At 36.1% G+C, this 20379-nt stretch overlaps 1 pseudogene; it reads left to right on the forward strand.

Moving 5' to 3' along the window:
- The first annotated feature begins 19566 nt into the window (after nt 1–19566).
- LOC137659380 (small nucleolar RNA U3) lies at nt 19567–19748 on the forward strand (annotated as a pseudogene).
- Nucleotides 19749–20379: the final 631 nt, after the last annotated feature.

Below are 20379 nucleotides of genomic sequence, written 5' to 3' on the forward strand. Positions count from 1 at the left end.
CTGTACCCATCCCCTTACAATGTGTTTCAATTAGGGACAAGATGTCCAAACTATATTTCATAAATTCATTCTCCACTTGCTGTAACTTCTCAATCTGGTTCATGGTTCTAACTTTCCAATTACCAGTTTCCAATTTTTTCTTTAGTATTTATAAACCGGTAGATTCTTTGCATCTCGCTATGCCCGGGACTGGGGGCCATTCTGTCATTTTTGCTTTCCATAGACTAACTAAATCCATAGAGGATATATTAGCTAAATTGTGATGCGCAGTGCCTATCTGACTAAGGCAAGTGATCCCGGCCGGTCTATGCTAATTCCAGTAAGATCATCCACCAGGCATCAAGAGTAAAAGCTGAAAAGACATCTTGTCTATCGCCTTAAACCCAATCCGTCACCCTGCTACCAGTGACTTTAGGGAGGCACACCCAAAGTTCATGTTACCCCACCAAGTTGCTCATCTACTTATATAACTATTGGTAAACATGTATAGCTAAGATATACGGCCTAATATATATATATATATATATATATACATATACTGTATATTCTGGTTAAGCTGAGCTCCCCGTGTTCCTCGGGTGGGGAGAAGTAGTCATATCTGGTGAGAGGGGGTTGCGTGTTTGTGCATATCTATCTAAATATTTAGTCGTCATTGATTACGGGTCGCGTATACTAGTGTGTGTGTGTATATATATATATATATATATATATATATATATATATATATATATATATATATACCCTCTTTGAGTGGGGATACATTAACATGGCGAAAGAGTTTGCATATCGCTATGATCAGCAAAGCTGTACTAGTCAAGGCTACCCATACTAGATTGGTGGGCTGTGAGCGATCAGACGAAAATCTCGCACCATCACCAAACCACGGACATAAATTGACATCTTTAGGCCCTTGTCCTGCAGTGGACCAGAACACCTGCATTTGTTGTTGTTTGTTGTGTATATTTATATTTGTATCTTATCGTTTCTTCTCTAATTCTCCGTTTAATGTTTCGTACGCGTCCACTTATTCTGTAGTTATTTGTTTACATGGAGATTGTGTCTATTTAAGAGAGAAAAGTTTGGTTGTAGACGTAGCAGACAAAAAGAGGTGACAAACGAACAAACACAATCTTTCCTGTCTTTCCAAAATTTGGAATTTTCTCCCTGCTTATGTGTATCTTGATTGCTGTAATATCCTTTCTTTCAAGAGATGGAAATTATGTTGCCAGTCCCATTTGCTTTTACCCTCTAAAGGATCTGGCTTTTTAACTTATTTCATTTAAAATATATATTATCAATTTAGTAAACCTTTGCACTTTGTTTCAAAAATACGTTTCTCGGGATTAATTTCAATGCTTTATGTATGGTGTTCGCTTATCTTACAGATTATTTCAATGGTAATTACTACGCAATATGGCATTTACTGTATTTACTATTTAGTACTTACCTTAAGGTTATAAGGTTTCTTCTGCATTGATATTCATTTTAGTCAATATGTAATCCAGGAAGAAATGTGACTAAGTTCCTTCCCATCGACCATTAAACTTTTATTTGCAGAGATGAAAATTGAGTATTTTTTCACGTCAAAGTTTGCTATTTTACGTAAAAATAAAAAGTATTTGGCCGTAATAATATGAAACTTCTAGATAACTAATACATCATTATGTTTGTACAGATATCTTAAACTACGCTTATTTCATTAAAAATCAAATAAGTAAAATTTTACGAATTCCGATTTACTGTACAGTATATGTAAAAAAACTCGACGAAGGCTTCCGATGGTTTACGAGACGGTCACACTTCCAAACACGATGGTGGCCTCGGGCAGACTGAGAGAGAGAGAGAGAGAGAGAGAGAGAGAGAGAGAGAGAGAGAGAGAGAGAGAGAGAGAGAGCTGCAGCATCCATCGCCCTTCAAAACCCTTGATATTTCTTCTCACACATCTGTCTATCGTGACGACAACAACTTCTAAGGATTGCAAAGTCATCACTTATGAATGTGTTACTTGTCTGCTGTTTGTTCCAGTTTCTATTGTTGAGTTTTATCACTTTAATGTCAAAGTGGTGATACCTTAACGTGGTGAAAGGGTTTGAGTATCGCCATGATCAGCAAAGCTGTACTAGTCACGGCCACCCATATTAGGTTGGTTTGCTTTGAGCGATCAGGCTAAAGTATCCCACCATCACCAATCTGCAGTGGCCAACGTGGTGATGAAAACTGGCCAAACCCTACACATGGATAAGGACATGTCTAAGTCCTTTGTCCAGCAGTGGACTAGAAATGGCTGGATTTGTTGTTATATTGTTATATATATGTATATATATATATATATATATATATATATATATGTATGTATATGTGTGAATACACATACATACACACATATATATACATATATATATATATATATATATATATATATATATATATATATATATCATATATATATACATATACATATTAAAGTAAGATAATTAAAATTCAGCAAGACTTGAACTTGTGTGTATGAATTACTTGCTCAAAGTAGAAGTTATGAAGAAGTTTAAAAGAGAAAAGACTACATTAGTAGACATGATTACAAGTGAAACCTTTGGTTATAATTGTGTGGCCGAGTGACTTATTAAGGTTAGTAAGGTATGTCTAGGTAAGGGAAAGGTTCCAGACGTTTGAGTGACTGGAATTAATGTTATGATGTATAAATGTAATTGGGATAGAGACGACTGTAACAAATGAATATACCTGTTGAAGTGTTTGGTGAGATTTCAGTTGGAAAAGTAACTCGAAAATATGGCAGGTTTCCAAAGGACTGATAAGAGAAGACTCAGCACAGGGGTTAGACAAGGAAGTGGGTGCATGGTTCACGTATTTGTTGTGAAAAAATTATATAAGTTTTAAAATATTAGCAAAAATCTTATGGCTTTCATGGACATGGAAAATCTTGGTCATTAAATTGATACAGGGTTGTGGTAACCTATTGGAAACATCCCTACCTAGGAATCTGCTGGACTGGGGTTTAAGAAACGCTCAAGCTCAATAGTTTCTGGTAGTGCCTGCAACCTCACCATCCTTTTGAGCTAAGGGTCCGTTATGGGGGAGCCTATAAGTCTACCTGCTCAGTTATCAGCAGCAATTGCCTGGCCCTCCGTGGTCGTATCTTGATGGAGAGAGGGCATGGGCACTGTTCAATTGTAAATGTGGTCAGTCTCAATGGCGTTGTCCTGTTAGGACATTGTTACTGTCCCTTGCCTGTCATTCATAATTTCATGGGCGACCTAAAAAGAGGCATTGTGGTGGGTGTTGAGAAATTATTGTGCAAATGATAGGTTGTTTTGACCGATTTAAATTTTTTGGGATGGAAGCAAAGCATATATTGCTGTTTATTATTATTATTATTATTATTATTATTATTATTATTATTATTATTATTATTATTATTATTATTACGCACTAGGCTACAACCATAGTTGAAAAATCAGGATGCTATAACCCTTAGGGCTCCAACGGGAAAAAATAGCACAGCGAGGAAAGGAAATAAGGAAACAGATATAATTGTATGCCCGAATGTACCCTTAGGCAAGAGAACTCTATCCCAAGACAATAGAAGACCATGGTACAGAAGCTATGGCACTACTTAAGACTAGAGAATAATGATTTGATTTTGGAGTGTCCTTCTCCTTGAAGAGCTGCTTCCATAGCTAAAGTCTCTTCTACTCTAACTAAGTGGAAAGAAGTCACCGAATAATTACAGTGCAGTGGTTAACCTTCGAGTGAAGAAGAATTTTTCTGTTATCCTAATGTTATTCGATTCGTGAGAAAACAGGAGAAAGTATAAAGAATAAGCCAGACTTCGGTGTATTTGTAGGCAGAGGAAAAATGAGCCATAACCAGAGAAGGATCCAATGTAGTAATATGTGGCCAGTCCGAGGTATCAATAACTCCAGCGGTAGTATGTAAATGGGTGAGTGGTGCCTTGACCAACCTACTATCTACAGGCAGAAGATTGACCGATAAAGTGTAGAAATAAGCTTGAGACATGAGTGTTTTATTGATGGAATTATGCAATAGGTCCAAGAAGTAGATGTAGGTGTGAAGTTTTGGGACATTGAAAATGAGTTGCGAATGTATTGATAAATAGTTGATATTTACAAAACGTAGATGGTGGTAAAAGGGTTTGAAAGTGTTTGCAATAGGAGGAAGTTGAGAATAAATTTAAGAGTAAAGTAGTGATTGTAAATGAAACTGAGCAGATATAGTAATGAATACTAATACTATTGTACCACCCGTGTGTCACACGATCGTACATAATAACGACATTTCTCTTTTTTGTATAAAGTATCCTTTATCTTCGCTCTCCCCTCGCACTGACAGCAACTTGTATTAACCTATCTGCCTACTCCATTGTTAACTGGTGGTTATTTCAGGGTGAATGTAGTTCTAACATATGATGATATGAAGCTAGTTTTACAATTTACGAAATATTATGATTTAGTGCTACCTTGTGAGGGTGAAGCCGGTTGGGAAGCAAACACAGGGTTGAAACTTAGTGTAAGCTAAGGATACGGCAGTCTAAGGGGGTCACAGCGGGGCTGAAGCCCCCTTCGGCAGATAAAGGGCTAAGGATACGGCTCCTAGGTTAGATTAGGTGGGAAACCTTAAGTTAGGGGAAGTTCTTGTGTTTGTTTCCCTTTTAAATTTTTTTTTTTTCAGTCATAACTTTTGAAATTTCTCACCTGGTCTGTCCCAACCAACTTCAAAGGCTCCATTATTTAGTATAGGAATCTGCTATTAAATACGGTGAATAATGGTAAGATAAGAGAAAGGTGGCAGGAGGTGTGCAAAAGATTGAGAAGAGACTTTATCTGCCTGTTGAAGCCATGATTGGAATATATGAAGGGATGTTGTGCCCTATCCCCTTTATGGAAGGGAAATGTACATGTTGAATGAGGACGAAAGAAATGTCGAAGCTATTGAGATTAACTTTAATGTTGTTTTAGTGTTAAAATAATTGACCGAGCAAAATAAGGGGAAATGCTGTAAATGGATGAAAGGTCAAATTGGAGTATTTTGAAGTGTTCCAGTCATATAGAGAAAAAGAGAGATCTCTATATAAATGGAGAATAAGAATGCCTCCAAGATAGGGACGAATTGTAGAATTGGGTGAACAAGGGTTTAGTGGCATGAAATGTTTAATGTTGTGGCTGTATTCTTTTAGTGTGTATATGTTTATTGGTCAACGTAGTTTTATACAATTATTAAATTGTAATTGATTTTTGTGATGAGGAAACCAAGACAGCCGCAGCTCCCCAAATCGACTTAAGCCACTGCAGCCTTTCCAGCTAAACTGATTAATGGGCGAGAAAACGCCACTAATGCATGCGCTTATTTTCGTTTTTCCTTTCACTCGGTAGAGGAAAGCTAAGAATCGCCATTATATTCATCAATTTGCCACATTTTAGATCAGTCGACCTCGTATCTTATAGAATATACGTATGAAAACAGAGTGAATGTTGAAATACGTCTGTTTAAATGAAAACTCCCATTTCCAAAATAAGTTGGTAGGTTTAACTGGGTTTTAAAGGTTTAAGTATCCCTCATGAATGGCAGTGGCAAAGGACAGGACAGTGGCCGAGACACTGACATGTATCTACTCTATATGATCAGTGCCCAAGCCCCATCTCAATCAAGCTTGGACCAGGGAGGGCCAGTCAATGGCTGCAGATGACTCAGCAGGTAGACCTATAGGCTTCCCCAAAGGATGCTGAGATTGCAGTTACGAATAGAAACTATCGAGCTTTAGTGCGTCTCGAACCCCAGTCTATTAAATCACGAGGCAGGGATGTTTCCAATGGGCTACCACAATGTGGTATTAGGAAATAATTCTTCGTCTTCCATTTTTTGACTGTGCCATAGCTACTGCATTTTGACCTTTAACACTCTTTGGTCAGTTTTTTTTTTTTTTCTGGGCTGATAGATGATTTCTTTTTCACGTTTCTTATTCAGTCTATTTTTCCTTGTTTGGAATCTTTCACTTTTATAAATGTGATTTACAGAACCTTCTCATCCAATTAACCATAATCTTGCATATTCATCCCATCATCTGGCTAGTTTCCCTTCTTCATATTATTATTATTATTATTATTATTATTATTATTATTATTATTATTATTATTATTATTATTAGCTAAGCTATAACCTAGTGGGAAAAACAGGGTTCCAAAAGGGATAAATAGCCCAGTGAGGAAGGGAAATAAATAAATAAATAAACTATATGAGAAGTAATGAACAATTAAAATAAAATATTATAAGAACAGTAACAGCTTTAAAACAGGTCTCAAATATAAACTATAAAAAAAGACTTATGTCAGCCTGTTCAACATAAAAACATTTGCTGCAAGTTTGAACTTTTGAAGTTAAATCGATTTTACTACCCGATTAGGAAGATCATTCCAAAACTTGGTCACAGCTGGAATAAAGCTTCTATAATTCTGTGAAGTAATGCGCCACATGATGAAGAAGGCCTGAATAATAGAATTAACTGCATACCTTGTATTACGAACAGGATGGTACTGTGTGGGAAGATCTGAATGTAAAGAATGGTTAGAATTATGAAAAATCTTATGCAACACGTATAACGAACTAATTGAACGATGGTGCCAGAGATTAATATCTAGATCAGGAATAAGAAATTTAATAGACCTTAAGTTCTTGTCCATCAAATCACGATGAGAATCAGCAACTGAAGACCAGACAGGAGAACGATACTCGAAACAAGGTAGAATGGAAGAATTAAAACACCTGTTCAGAATAGATTGACCACCGAAAATCTTACAAGACTTTGTCCATAAGCCATTTTTTTGTGCAATTGAAGAAGGTACAGACCTAATGTGTTTCTTAAAAGTAAATTTGCTGTTGAGAATCACACCTAAGATTCTAAGTCATACACAGTTAAAGAAACATTATCAATGGTGAGATCCGGATGTTGAGGAACAACTGTCCTTGACCTACTTACAATCATACTTTGAGTTTTGTTAGTATTCAACTTCATGCCCCATAATTTGCACCATGCACTAATTTTAGCTCGATCTCTTATTAAGGGATTCAGCAACCCCAGATCTACATTCAGGCGATGGAATTGATGCAAAGAGAGTAGCATCATCTGAATATGCAACAAGCTTGTTTTCTAGGCCAAACCGCATGTCGTGTATATATACAGTAGTATGAAAAGTAATGGGTTAAGAACACTACCCTGAGGAACACCAGATATCACATTCCTATACTTACTATGGTGCCCGTCAACAACAATTCTTTGCGATCTCTTGCTTAAAAATTCAATAATGATGCTATGAAAAGACCCACCCACTCCCGACTTCTTGAGTATGAAAACTAGGGCTTCATGATTAACACGTCAAAGGCAGCACCAAAATCAAGGCCAATCATACGAACTTCCTGACCACAATCAAGGGATTTCTGTACAGCATTGGAGATTATAAGTAGGGTATTACATGCTCCAAAGCATTTACGAAAGCTAAATTGCAAAGTAGGGAACAGATGATTATCTCCAGCAAAACCAGTTATACGTTTTGCCAAATAGACTTTCAAAAGCTTTAGATAATATGGGAGTTATGGAAATTGGGCGGTAATCAGTTGGACTTGAGCTACCACAGACACATTTACATAGTGGAGTAACATTGCCTCTTGTTCATCCTTCCCACTTATTTGCATTGCCAATATGATGGTATTTTTCAAATAATTAGCTAAATTCGAGAGCTTTAAAATCTGTAAATGAAGTAATAATTGTATTAGCATTAATTTTTTCATGAACTCGTCTTTTATAATATTTTTTTTTTATAATAAATAAAATATACCGATTTCTATCACGAAAGTAAGATTGTATTAGAGGAGAGAGAGAGAGAGAGAGAGAGAGAGAGAGAGAGAGAGAGAGAGAGAGAGAGAGAGAGAGAGAGAGACTAGAGGGTATGTATTCATACATTTTTTTATTTGTATTGAGCGTTTCAGACTTTTATCTAAAACGGCCAAAATAATACACGTGGAAAAATCACCATTTTGGAATCTGATTCTTTTGTTACATGCCCATTCCATTGCATCTCAATTCTCTTCTCAGTTTGACCTGACATTTGAATGACAATCTTTTAATGGCAGTTGCAAGACGCCAGTTTGGACTCGCGAGAACCAACCTCGGGAGAGACAGTCAATTCCACAAAAGAATATTTTCTTTAGGGCTTAAAAGCTTTCGTAAATATATGACGAAAATACTTTTTTTATGATGCAGTTCAAAGTGAACATACGCACGTGGAAGCAATATAATATACCATTGTGAAGATTCAAGTTTGATTTAATGGCGAGATATATTCGAGATTCTTTTGAAAGGGCATATCTCGGGAGAGATGTCCTCCCTTTAGTTCCTGGGCGTCGAGAGACATTCGACGCCTTGGAAGAGTTTCGAAGGATTCGGAGGATAGTTCCATTCAGGTCTTCGCAAATTTCGAGTTGAAGCCCCTGGAGGTTTGCTGAAGGCACGCCGTGTGTGATGAGTCGCAGGAACAAGGGAACTCGTGATATATTTCCTTGGTCTTTGAACCGTAATATTACTTTCACATCGTTATCATTTTTCGATATCGTGGTCTTTTTTTTTGTATTTCCTCCATTCAGCTTTTTTTCATACATCTGGAATGATAGCGCAGTTGGCGAGTGCTCATACAACGACAACAACAACATCAAATGCATCCGTTTCTAGTCCACTGCAGGACAAAGGCCTCATACATGTCCTTATTCATGTCGGGGGTTTGGCCAGTTTTCATCACCAAGCTGGCCAACTGCGGATTGGTATGGTGGGAGACTTTTATCTGAATCCCTTACAGCAAACCAACTAGTATGGGTGGGTGGCCGAGACTTGCACAGCATTGCTGATCATTTAACATTTCCTAACATAGTGCATCATACATATGCGAGCTGGTTTATATTGCCAGGTATTAAACATTCAGTTTTTGTAGTAATTAGAAAAATAAATATTTCACCACATAACATAGACGACCGCCGAAAAATATTCATAGTTCTAACAATTATGATTTTCATTTTTATACAAAATTAGATTTAGTACCCTACTTTAGACTCTCAGATTTGATATGAGGTGGGATCATGACAACGATGACATTTCAACAGTTTGGTTTTGAAGAGATTATTTCTCTCTGGGAGATCAGTGATCTCCAGTTTTGTCCCATTTAGTAGTAATAGTTGTAAGAGTTTTCTGGCATGAACTACCGTCTCTTACTCATAGGCTATGCTAACTCGACTGTAAGAGAGCCATTGCACAAAATCTTTTCAAATAGGTTGGAAAAAGTACAGTTATATAGAAGTCAGAAAAACAATAAAGATGCCTTTATACATTTTGCTATATTATGCTAAAACAGAGGATTCAAAGAAAACTAAAACAACAATGATAACAACGTATGGTGTTGAACTCGGATGAAACCCAACTAGTCTGTTCAAAGATTGACAAAACATTACCCCATATCAGGTACTTTGGAAGAAAGGCTAACTTTAGTGTTGTTACATCTTTGTGTGGAACATATATTTTTTTTTCCAAAATAATAAATATCTAGTTTTCTTCCATCCCCGGTCAGCATGACGTGGATTTACTCTTCTGTTTTAAGTCATGTAAGAAAGATTACATTCTAAGTATCAATGTTAAAAAGAGAACTTATATTCTCGTATTTGCAATCCTTGTATCTGTAAACGTTCAAATGTATCTCCTGAAATTTCAATCTCATGTTTACTCATCTGTGTAAAAGCTTTAATCACATATAGGAAGAAATTCCACACCTCCTAGTAAATTAGGTCATATAATTTAAATACTTAATAGCACCCAGAGTTTTCTCTACAATAAATCCAAACTGTGGACTAACTTGTGTATCACCTTATATCTGAAAAAGAATCCAGTTCCTAAGTCTTCAGTAAATGATAATTACGACTTCTATCTACATCAGTGCCTAAGGTTTAGAGCGATTTTTTTTCCCGAGCCATTCTTTCACATATGAGACCAGTGTTGAATAAGCTTTTCATGTTTCTTAGCATTATTATTGATTTTTTAAGTAATAGATCTCAAAGAGTTGTTGTTGATGGGCACCATAGTGATTATAGGAATGTGATATCCGGTGTTCCACAGGGTAGTGTTCTTGGCCCATTACTTTTCATACTATATACACATGACATGTGGTTTGGCCTAGAAAACAAGCTTGTTGCATATGCAGATGATGCTACTCTCTTTGCATCAATTCCATCCCCTGAATGTAGATCTAGGGTTGGTGAATCCCTTAATAGAGATTTAGCTAGAATTAGTGCATGGTGCAAATTATGGGGTATGAAGTTGAATCCTAACAAAACTCAAAGTATGATTGTAAGTAGGTCAAGGACGGTGGCTCCTCAACATCCGGATCTCAGTATTGATAATGTTTCTTTAAATATGTATGACTCTTTCAAAATTTTAGGTGTGATTCTCGACAGTAAATTTACTTTTGAGAAACATATAAGGTCTGTGTCTTCTTCAATTGCACAAAAAATAGGCTTACTGAGAAAGTCTTTCAAGATTTTCGGTGATCAATCTATTCTGAAGAAGTGTTTTAATTCTTTCATTCTACCTTGTTTTGAGTATTGTTCTCCTGTCTGGTCTTCAGCTGCTGATTCTCATCTTAATTTGTTGGACAGAAACTTACGGTCTATTAAATTTCTTATTCCTGATCTAGATATTAATCTCTGGCACCGTCGTTCAATTAGTTCATTATGCATGTTGCATAAGATTTTTCATAACTCTGACCATCCTTTACATTCAGATCTCCCTGGACAATTCTATCCTGTTCGTAATACTAGGCAGGCAGTTAATTCTAATAGCCAGGCCTTCTCCATCACTAGGCTCAATACTACGCAGTACTCTAGAAGTTTTATTCTAGCTGTTACCAAGATGTGGAATGATCTTCCTAATCGGGTGGTTGAATCAGTAGAACTTCAAAAGTTCAAAGTTGGAGCAAATGCTTTTTTGTTGACCAGGCGGACATTAGTCTTTTATAGTTTATTTATGACATATTTGTTTTTGATGTTGTTAATAGTTTATATATGACATGTCTGTTTTGACGTTGTTACTGTTTTTAGAATGATTTATTGTTAATTTGTTCTCTTCATTTATTTATTTCCTTATTTCCTTTCCTCACTGGGCTATTTTTCCCTGTTGGAGCCCCTGGGCTTATAGCATCTTGCTTTTCCAACTAGGGTTGTAGCTTGGATAGTAATAATAATAATAATAATAATGTGGGGTAAAATTCCACCCAAATCATCATGTTTAAGAATTTATATAACCTCGCCATCGGTATTGGTATGTAAGGTCTTGTTACCACTGTAAGAGTTTATAGGTAAAATAACATCACTTCTCTAGGGAATTGAAAATCCACAATTATATACGTTGTATATTTAAAAAATGCAGAAGCTTTCGCACATTTTGCAAAGGGCCTCTACAGCTGAAGAAGCACTTTATAAAAAGTGTGAAAGCTTCAGCATTTTTTAATTATACAACGTATATAATTGTGGATTTTCAATTCCCCAGACTAATAGACATGGTATAGTGTTTTATGCAAATTATCACTCCTTTAATTTGTGGGTGTTAACTGTTAAGCCACGACTTTCTTCTTGTAGCCTTTCCCCTCTTTAATCTTTTCAGCTATTTACTTGATAGGCATCCTGGGAGTAAAATTGCGAACTGCATATATATGGCCTTTTTTTATAGCTCACTAAGGCCACAATTCTTTTATTTAGGAAAGTCTGTGGAAATTCCTGCTGAAGATTATTCGATTGTTCCATAACAGTACTATGGTGAGAGCAGGACCCTGCAAGAAAGTATCGAGCTTGAGTGGGACTCGATCTCCCATCCAGTAGAACGTAAGGCAGGAACGTTTCCAATAAGATCTCTCTCTCTCTCTCTCTCTCTCTCTCTCTCTCTCTCTCTCTCTCTCTCTCATATGAGCGTAAGGGTAAGGGGTGCAGGGGGATGGCTATAGCCCCCCTCCCCACTTTTTTGCCGAAAATTTACTTGTCTATCTTCTATTTCAGAAAAGATGAAAAAATTTTAATTTACATAAATTTAATAACTCATGAAAGATTAAAATATATCAAATTGCTTATATTTAGTAACTCATTCTTTATAAGAATTAACATTCTAAAGCAATTTCTCGCATACAAGATATTTGTTGACATGCATTTCCATGTTAGAGTAAGATGATATTTTTCTTATGTATGTATTTACATCATATATATATATATATATATATATATATATATATATATATATATTATATATTATATATATATATATATATATATGTGTGTGTGTGTGTGTGTGTGTGTGTAATTTTACATACATAAACAAAGGACTATTATATATGTACATATATAATTGCATAATAGTATATATATATATATATATATATATATATATATATATATATATATATATACATATATATATATAAATTTTATATATATATATATATATATATTTATGCATATATATATGTATACATATATATATGTATATATACAATATATACATATATATACACATATATATAGGTATATACAAAGGAATTTGTATATATATGTATATGTATATATATATTTATATGTATAGATATGTATATATATAAATATATACATATGTACAGGTATATACACAGGAATTTGTGTGTATATATATACATATATATATATATATATATATATATATTTATATATATATATAGATATATTTATATATATAATATATATATATATATATATATATATATATATATATATATATATATAATGTATGTGTGTTTGTGCGTGTTTTATATATATATATATATATATATATATATGTATATATATATACTGTATATATACAAATATATATAATATATATATATATATATATATATATATATATATAAATGTATATACTGTACATATGTATATTAGCAAATTATGTATATATATATATATATATATATATATATATATATATATATATATATATATATTATATATATATATATATATATATATATATATATATATATATATATATATATATATATATATATATATATTTATATATATATATATATATATATATATATATATATATATATATATATATGCTATGTATTTGTATATTAGCAAATTTTCTGAGCTCGTCAATCCACCGTCTTCTCTTCTTTCCCAATGTTCGTTTGCAATCTTAAGGGACCCATTCTCTGATTCTTTTAGTCCATATTTCATCTGTCTTTCTCATTATATGTCCTGTTCATGTCCATTTCTTTCTATAGTTATAATATCTTTTACTTTACTTTGCTCTCGTATCTTTGTTGATATTTTCTGTCTCTTAGTTTTATTCCCCTCATTATTTTTTCATAGCTCTTTGAGTTGTAACTAGCTTATGTTTTAAGACAGTAAGGCTCCAAGTTTCTGATGCATAAGTGATACTGGTATGAACATCTGATTAGATAGTTTTATTTTTAGAGAAAGGGGCATTTTAATTTTCATTATCTCCTTTGTTTGCCAAAAGATCTCCATCCTATGCTTATCCTTCTTTTGATTTCTGTCTAAAACCCTTAATGACTGTCCCAAGTATGTATATTCATTAACAATCTCTAGAGGTACGTCCTTAACCCTCATTTGTTGTGTTCTACATTTTCATTTCATTTTTGCTTATTCTATTCAAATCTTATATTATCTTTTGCAATTCCTTCCTGATCCACTAAATAGAACTAGGTCGTCTGCAAATCTTAAAAGATGTTAAGGTATTTCCCATTAATGTTAATTCCTACATTTTCCTAATCTAAATTCTTAAAAAGTTCTTCTAGAAACGATGTAAATAATTCAGGAGAGATAGGGGCTCCTTGTCTAACTCCTTTTCTCAATTGGAATTTTCTTACTAAATTGATGTAGTTTTAGGATTGCTGTACTACCCATACATATATATCTTTGAAGTGTTCTAACATATGTATCAGATATTCCTCGTCTTTGAAGGGCTTTTATTACTGCTAAAGTTTTGAAAGAATCAAAAGCTTACTCATTGTCTTTAAATGCCAAAAGCTTTTTCATAGACTTTAAATGCCACACGTAGAGGTTTGTCATACTCAGTTGATTTTTCCATTAAATGATTAATTACATGGATCTGGTCTGTTGTTTAATATTTGCTTCTGAAACCTGCCTGCTCTATTGGCTGATTAAAGTCTAGCTTTCTCTCCATTTTGCCGTATATGATCTTTGCAAATATTTCATATATTACTGAAAGTAAACTCATTGGGTGATAATTTTTTGCTCTCTCTCTCTCTCTCTCTCTCTCTCTCTCTCTCTCTCTCTCTCTCTCTCTCTCTCTCTCTCTCTCTCTCTCTCTCTAACGAAACGATCACGGTAGATTAAAAACATTATGGCAATGTAGGAGAATGTCGAAAGGGCAAGGGACATAACCCATTGCCCAGAGACGTGAACCAAATACTGTACCATCAATCAGCAGATTACGATTAGGGACATACGTGAGAGGAGGCTGACCAAGGACTGGACGACGACAAGCATAAACGATATATTGATACAGATGATGAAATTAAGTATCTAGAGATTTATTGCGTTTATTTCCATGCTTTATCGTCAAATCTCTCATGCTTTGTAGTAGGTGACTCTCGGATGTGTTTCATTTTATTCTATCAACTCTCCAGATATCTATCCCCACTTTACACTATTTCCGAAAATACCAGCAGAGAACATTTTCCAACTGATTTTTATTTCATATTCTCCTCCCGAGTCGAAACGAAACTGCTAAACGACCCACCATTGATACATTAGTCAGGTCAGGTCTCAGGAAGACAAACAAGCGTTAGTTTGACATCGACATGCGACGAAGCATCATATTCGCTGCCAACTGGTACTGACAACGTCATTTGAATTCAAACTTTTCATGAACCGCTTCGCCTTTATGGTCTCGCGAAGTGTTTAACAGTCTCGTCTCGAAGGATGACGAATTTTCAGATGAGAAACTTTAGTCTTTTTGCGATGAGAAGATTTTGGCGTGTGGATGAATTGGTTCTGCAATGAAGGAAAACTTTCATACAAATGAGGAAATTTTCTTAAGCGTTTCTTTAAATCAGCATGTTAAGGACTTATATATATATATATATATATATATATATATATATATATATATATATATATATATATATATATATATATATATAAGATTACAGTAAACAGCTTAAGCATCTCCTGATGTCGCATTTATTTGTTTAGGATCATTTAGTATTTTCTACAGTACTAGGTTTAAAGATTGCTCGTGAATGACAGGGGAAAGGGACACGACAATGCCCTAGAGACTGAACACGATGGCTCTTGATGACTCGGCACGTAGACCTATAGACTCCCTAGCTCACAAAGATGGCGAGGTTCCAAACACAAGAAACTATCCAGCTTGTACGGGTCTCGAACTCCCATCAAGCAGATTTCCAGGCAGGAACGTTACCGATTGGTGAGAGAGGTTTTACCTTATATATAATCTACTTTTATCCCTTTTTTTCAATTACTAAGGTGGAAAATTAAGGACAAGAATACCTCCCTTCACATTCTTCCATAACAAAGATTTATTAATTCTGATTATGCTAAAACTGATTGACTGATCTTATAAATTTTTTCATAACTGTGCTCTGTCAATTGATGTGTTTAAAAAATTTTATATGCATTTATTCTTTCTCTTAAATTGATTTAGTAATTCTTTTATATTATTTGAGTCTTATATTTAGTATATAACGTTGAATTTAGTATTGAAGATATATTTTTGAAAATTTAACATAATAATGTATATTGTATTAATGTTCATTTTCATAACTGGTTGACCTTCCTATCAAATGCAGTCCTAAACGTGGATGTTTTGGATTTATATTTGCATGTATGTATATGTGGAAGAATAGGGATACAATGGTAAAGGAAATGTAAATATATATATATATATATATATATATATATATATATATATATATATATATATATATATATATATATATTCTTACGAAGCTGGTCCAGTGCAGAATAAATATTTTATTCATGTATTTCATTTGTGTATTTAAGAGGTGTACAGCCAGCACGTAAGATAAGCTCCTCTCATGTATGTTTGCATGTATGTATAAGTGGAAGAATGGGCTTACAATGGTAATGGAAATATATGTGTATATATACATATATATGTAGATATATATATATATATATATATATATATATATATATACATATATATGTAGATATATATATCCTTACAAAGCTGGTCTAGTGTAGAGTAAATATTTTACTCATGTATTTCATTTGTGTATTTAAGAGGTCTATGGCCAGCACGTAAGGTGAGCTCCTCTTATGTATGTTTGCATATATGTATAAGTGGAAGAATGGGGTTATAATGGTGAAGTATATATATATATATATATATATATATATATATATATATATATATATATATATATATACAGATATATATATATATATATATATATATATATATATATATGTATATATATACTCTTACAAAACTGGTCTAGTGTAGGATAAATATTTTATTCATGTATTTCAGTTGTGTGTTTAAGAGGTGTATAGCTAGCACGTAAGGTGAGCTCCTCTCATGTAGGTATAAATAATTGTATGTAAATTGCGTAAGACTTTCGTCGCTCATTTTAATGCATTTTTCATTCAAGTCAGTATATGTAAATTTACATTATTTCAAGAATTAACTTTTTATTTCACGTATTTTGTTACGAAGTTTTATGCAATCTTGATTAAGTGTGCTATACGAACCATACGAGGTATGAACAAGGGCTTGTCATTTTTTATGGTATTGCATCATATTTGTGAGAGATTACGCAAGTGTTATATTTGCCTCGTGTTTAGAAGGTTTTTGAAAAACCCAGCGTAGGTTTTTGTCTTTTTTTATTATTTCGAGGAGGAAGGTAGGCAAAGCAGGATGAGAGAGAGTTGTCTCGTTGGTGCGTTAGTAGGCCTCTGATACATGATCATTGGCAACTTTAGCATTGCTAGAGCCAGGACCCAAGCTTCTAGACTCTTGATCTAGAAGAATCTAGAATGATCAAGTCAATATATATGCTCCCCCAGGGATGCATTGTAGCAGAAGAGAACCAGCCTGTCCTGTGAAAGAGCCAACATCTTCTCTCTCAAGAACCTCATGTGTGTGTCCCCTCTAAAGTGAACAAGTCTTTACCCAACATATATCGCCTGTAGTGTGTCCAAACGTTAGAGAAACTTTAAAGGTGATTCCAAATTTATTGTGTTTTGTAAATGCTGATATTATATAAATTTTTGTAACTGGTCCTGTTAGGTTTGTGCAAAAACGTGAAGTGTATTTATTTTGGCTTAACTGTTTGATTACTTCACGTGAGCTAAAAACTTGTAAGTTTATCAGTTACTTTATGTAATTTCTATAAGAGGTTAATCATTAGAGTTAAATGTTAACTATTTTCATCAATTATCAAGATTTAATATTTGTGTAAAATTTGATTTCCAGTGAAACAAGTAATTATATAATTTGCAGAGTGTAATATTTGCTTGTCTTAGCCTAAGGTTTTGCTCAGATTTGATATTTCGAGTAAAGTGATTATATAATTTTCAGGGTGTAATATTTCCTTGTCTTAGTTTAAGTTTTGTTCAGATTTAATATTTTGAGTGATTTATTTTTGGCGTAAATTCTTTCAAAATATTGTAATTTTTGTAGAATATATTTATTTATGTAAAGTGTGTATTATTTTGATCACTAGTATTTCTTACAGAACTCTCTTGTATCCCTGTTTAAGAATCGAAGTAAGAGGTTGTTTTGAATATTTCTTAATGATAATTACCCAGTTTGTTTTGAGTGTACGTAACAGACCTTTGAATATTCAGTGTTTTTATATATTGCTGTCTGGTAGTTATATAGTTTTCTCAGAGCTGGGGCATTATTCAAGTGTCACATACAGTATTTTTGTAAAAATAAACAAGAGTGTTTGGAACTTGGGAGGTTGTATAACAAGGCGCCATTCTCTCCTCGTGGGCACCTGCTCCAGGACAGCGCTCCCGCCGTGGCCAGCTGCACCACGTGTCGCCCAAGCGGCCCAGGCTTCCTCCGCTCAGGTGTTGCCATCTTTGCCAGCCCAGCCTGGGCTGCCATCTTCATGCCCCATACCTTGGGCCACACAGCCTGGCTAGCAGACCTCCATTCATACTGGGCCACCATCTTTCTATCCGCAGACCACGTGTGCGGCCTCGGGAAACTGGTGGCGGTACCAGCTTCCACTCAGCGGCTAACAAGCGACGATCTCTCCTCGTGGGTGCAAGAGACCTGGTCGTGTGTCCCCAGAACCCTGCTCAGGTCCCCACCGAGAGGCCCCTTGCCAACGTGGGGAGCAGCAGATGTTGCTCCCCCTTCCCTGTGGGAGGAGTACTCTACCGCTGATGCCGCCTTGACTCGAGCACGTCAAGTGGGAACAGAGGACCGAGATAGGAAGCGCCGCTCCTTCACCCCGCTGTTTTACAACTCCGTGTCCCAGACGTGAAGCGTAGCTGGGTGGAGGAAGGCCAGCATGCAGCCCCCTTTTGTCGGAGGGGCGGAACACTGGGACATTCATTCCCTGGCCCATGGACCCCGGAGCAGCAGGCCCGTGACAAAAGAGTGTGCTTCTGTTCCCGAGGTAGGGTCGAGAGACCACACCGAGGATGGAGTAGGCGAAGAGACTTCTACCTTCCATAGGGTCTTTGGCCTCATCCGGAGGCTTAATGATCATCTGGAACCCTCCCCCGCACAGTCACAGCGGCACTCCACCCATTTAGAGCGCTAGTATGGCGCCCGAAGGAGGCAAGGCCCTCCTTGGCCCTACCTCTCTCCCAGGACATCAGAGAGAGGTTGAAGGGTATCGCCTCGGCGGTGTCGGAATCAAAGGGTGCGCTTAGATGTAGCAATGTGTTGAGGTTGTTGCTCTTCCTGGAGGTGAAGCACAGGCATTTCTATACTACGGAGATTCCATCGTCCCTGGAGAAGCTCGTCCCCAAGGGGAGACTGAAGGTATGTCCAGTCCAGTGAGACCTGAAAGCGGTACGAGTCCTACTGACAAAGCACCCCTCAGTGAGACACCCCCATCCCAGTTAACAAGGGAGGCTCTTCGGTGGTGGTTAGACCCGAGAAACACTGTAGCTGGGGTCTTCCTTCTGGATCCTCCTCTGGAGATTCTTCTATTCACAGATGCATCCAAGGAGGGATGGGGGTACATCTTCCAGATCAATCGGCCGAGGGACTCTAGTCTCTGGAGGAAAAGGCCCGCCGTATAATCGAGCTTGATTTGTTAGCAGTTCAGAGGGCTCTCCTCGAGTTTGGGAGTTCGTTGGTGGGAAGGAGAGTGGCCCAGATGTGCGACAATACAGCTGTCATCGCATACATCAAGAAGCAAGGGGACCTCCAATCCCGTCGTATCCACAACCTGGCAGCAGAGATCCTGTCCTGGGATTATCATACTACATAGGAACAATTCTAAAGTGCGATTGACGAATTTAAGTCCAATACTCGGAACAAGTTCAACCACGATGACGAGGTTGAGGGTCGGGATCTGAGCTGGAAGCAGCTCTGGAGTATTGACTTACTGCTGAGCATTGAAGACCATTCCCTCATTGGCTCGCCCTAGAGTGGAGGAGGACGTCAGAGGTTGGATGGTTCACTCCTAATCCACTATTAAGTCTTATGACTTTCTTTTAAAATTCACTTCAGGGAATAAACCCGATGTCAACACCATCTCCCTGACAGCCAGGTACATTCTGGGGAAGAGTAACATGGTCACAGATGGACTCAACAGGAAAGGGCAAGGGTTGAGGACCGAATGGTCTCTACACCCGGAGGTGGCGAAGGCATTGTTTGAGAAGTGGGGATCCCCCTGCCTGGAACTGTTTGTTACTAGACTGAATGTGAAGCTTCTGGTCTTCTGTTTCCTAGCACTGGACCCGGCAGCAAGAGACGTGTTCCAACACCTGTGGGATGGGCTAGATGTGTGTTTTTTTTTCTCCTTCAACTTGCTCCATCAGATCATCAACACACTTCGAAGGACAAGGCACATGAGAATGACACTGGTAGCTCCGTTGTGGGCCGAAAAAAAGGAACTGTTCCCAGACCTTCTGGAGCTACCAGTAGAGCGTCTGTGGTCCCTTCCAGTAAGGCAAGATCTGCTAAGGGAGCTGCACTTCCTGAGGTTCCACGAAGGACTACCAAGCCTCTCCCTACGAACGTGGAGACTGTACAGTGTCTGCTTAAGAAGGAGGGCTACTCCA

Source organism: Palaemon carinicauda, chromosome 19 (genome assembly GCF_036898095.1).
Source record: "Palaemon carinicauda isolate YSFRI2023 chromosome 19, ASM3689809v2, whole genome shotgun sequence".
Lineage (NCBI taxonomy): Eukaryota > Metazoa > Arthropoda > Malacostraca > Decapoda > Palaemonidae > Palaemon > Palaemon carinicauda.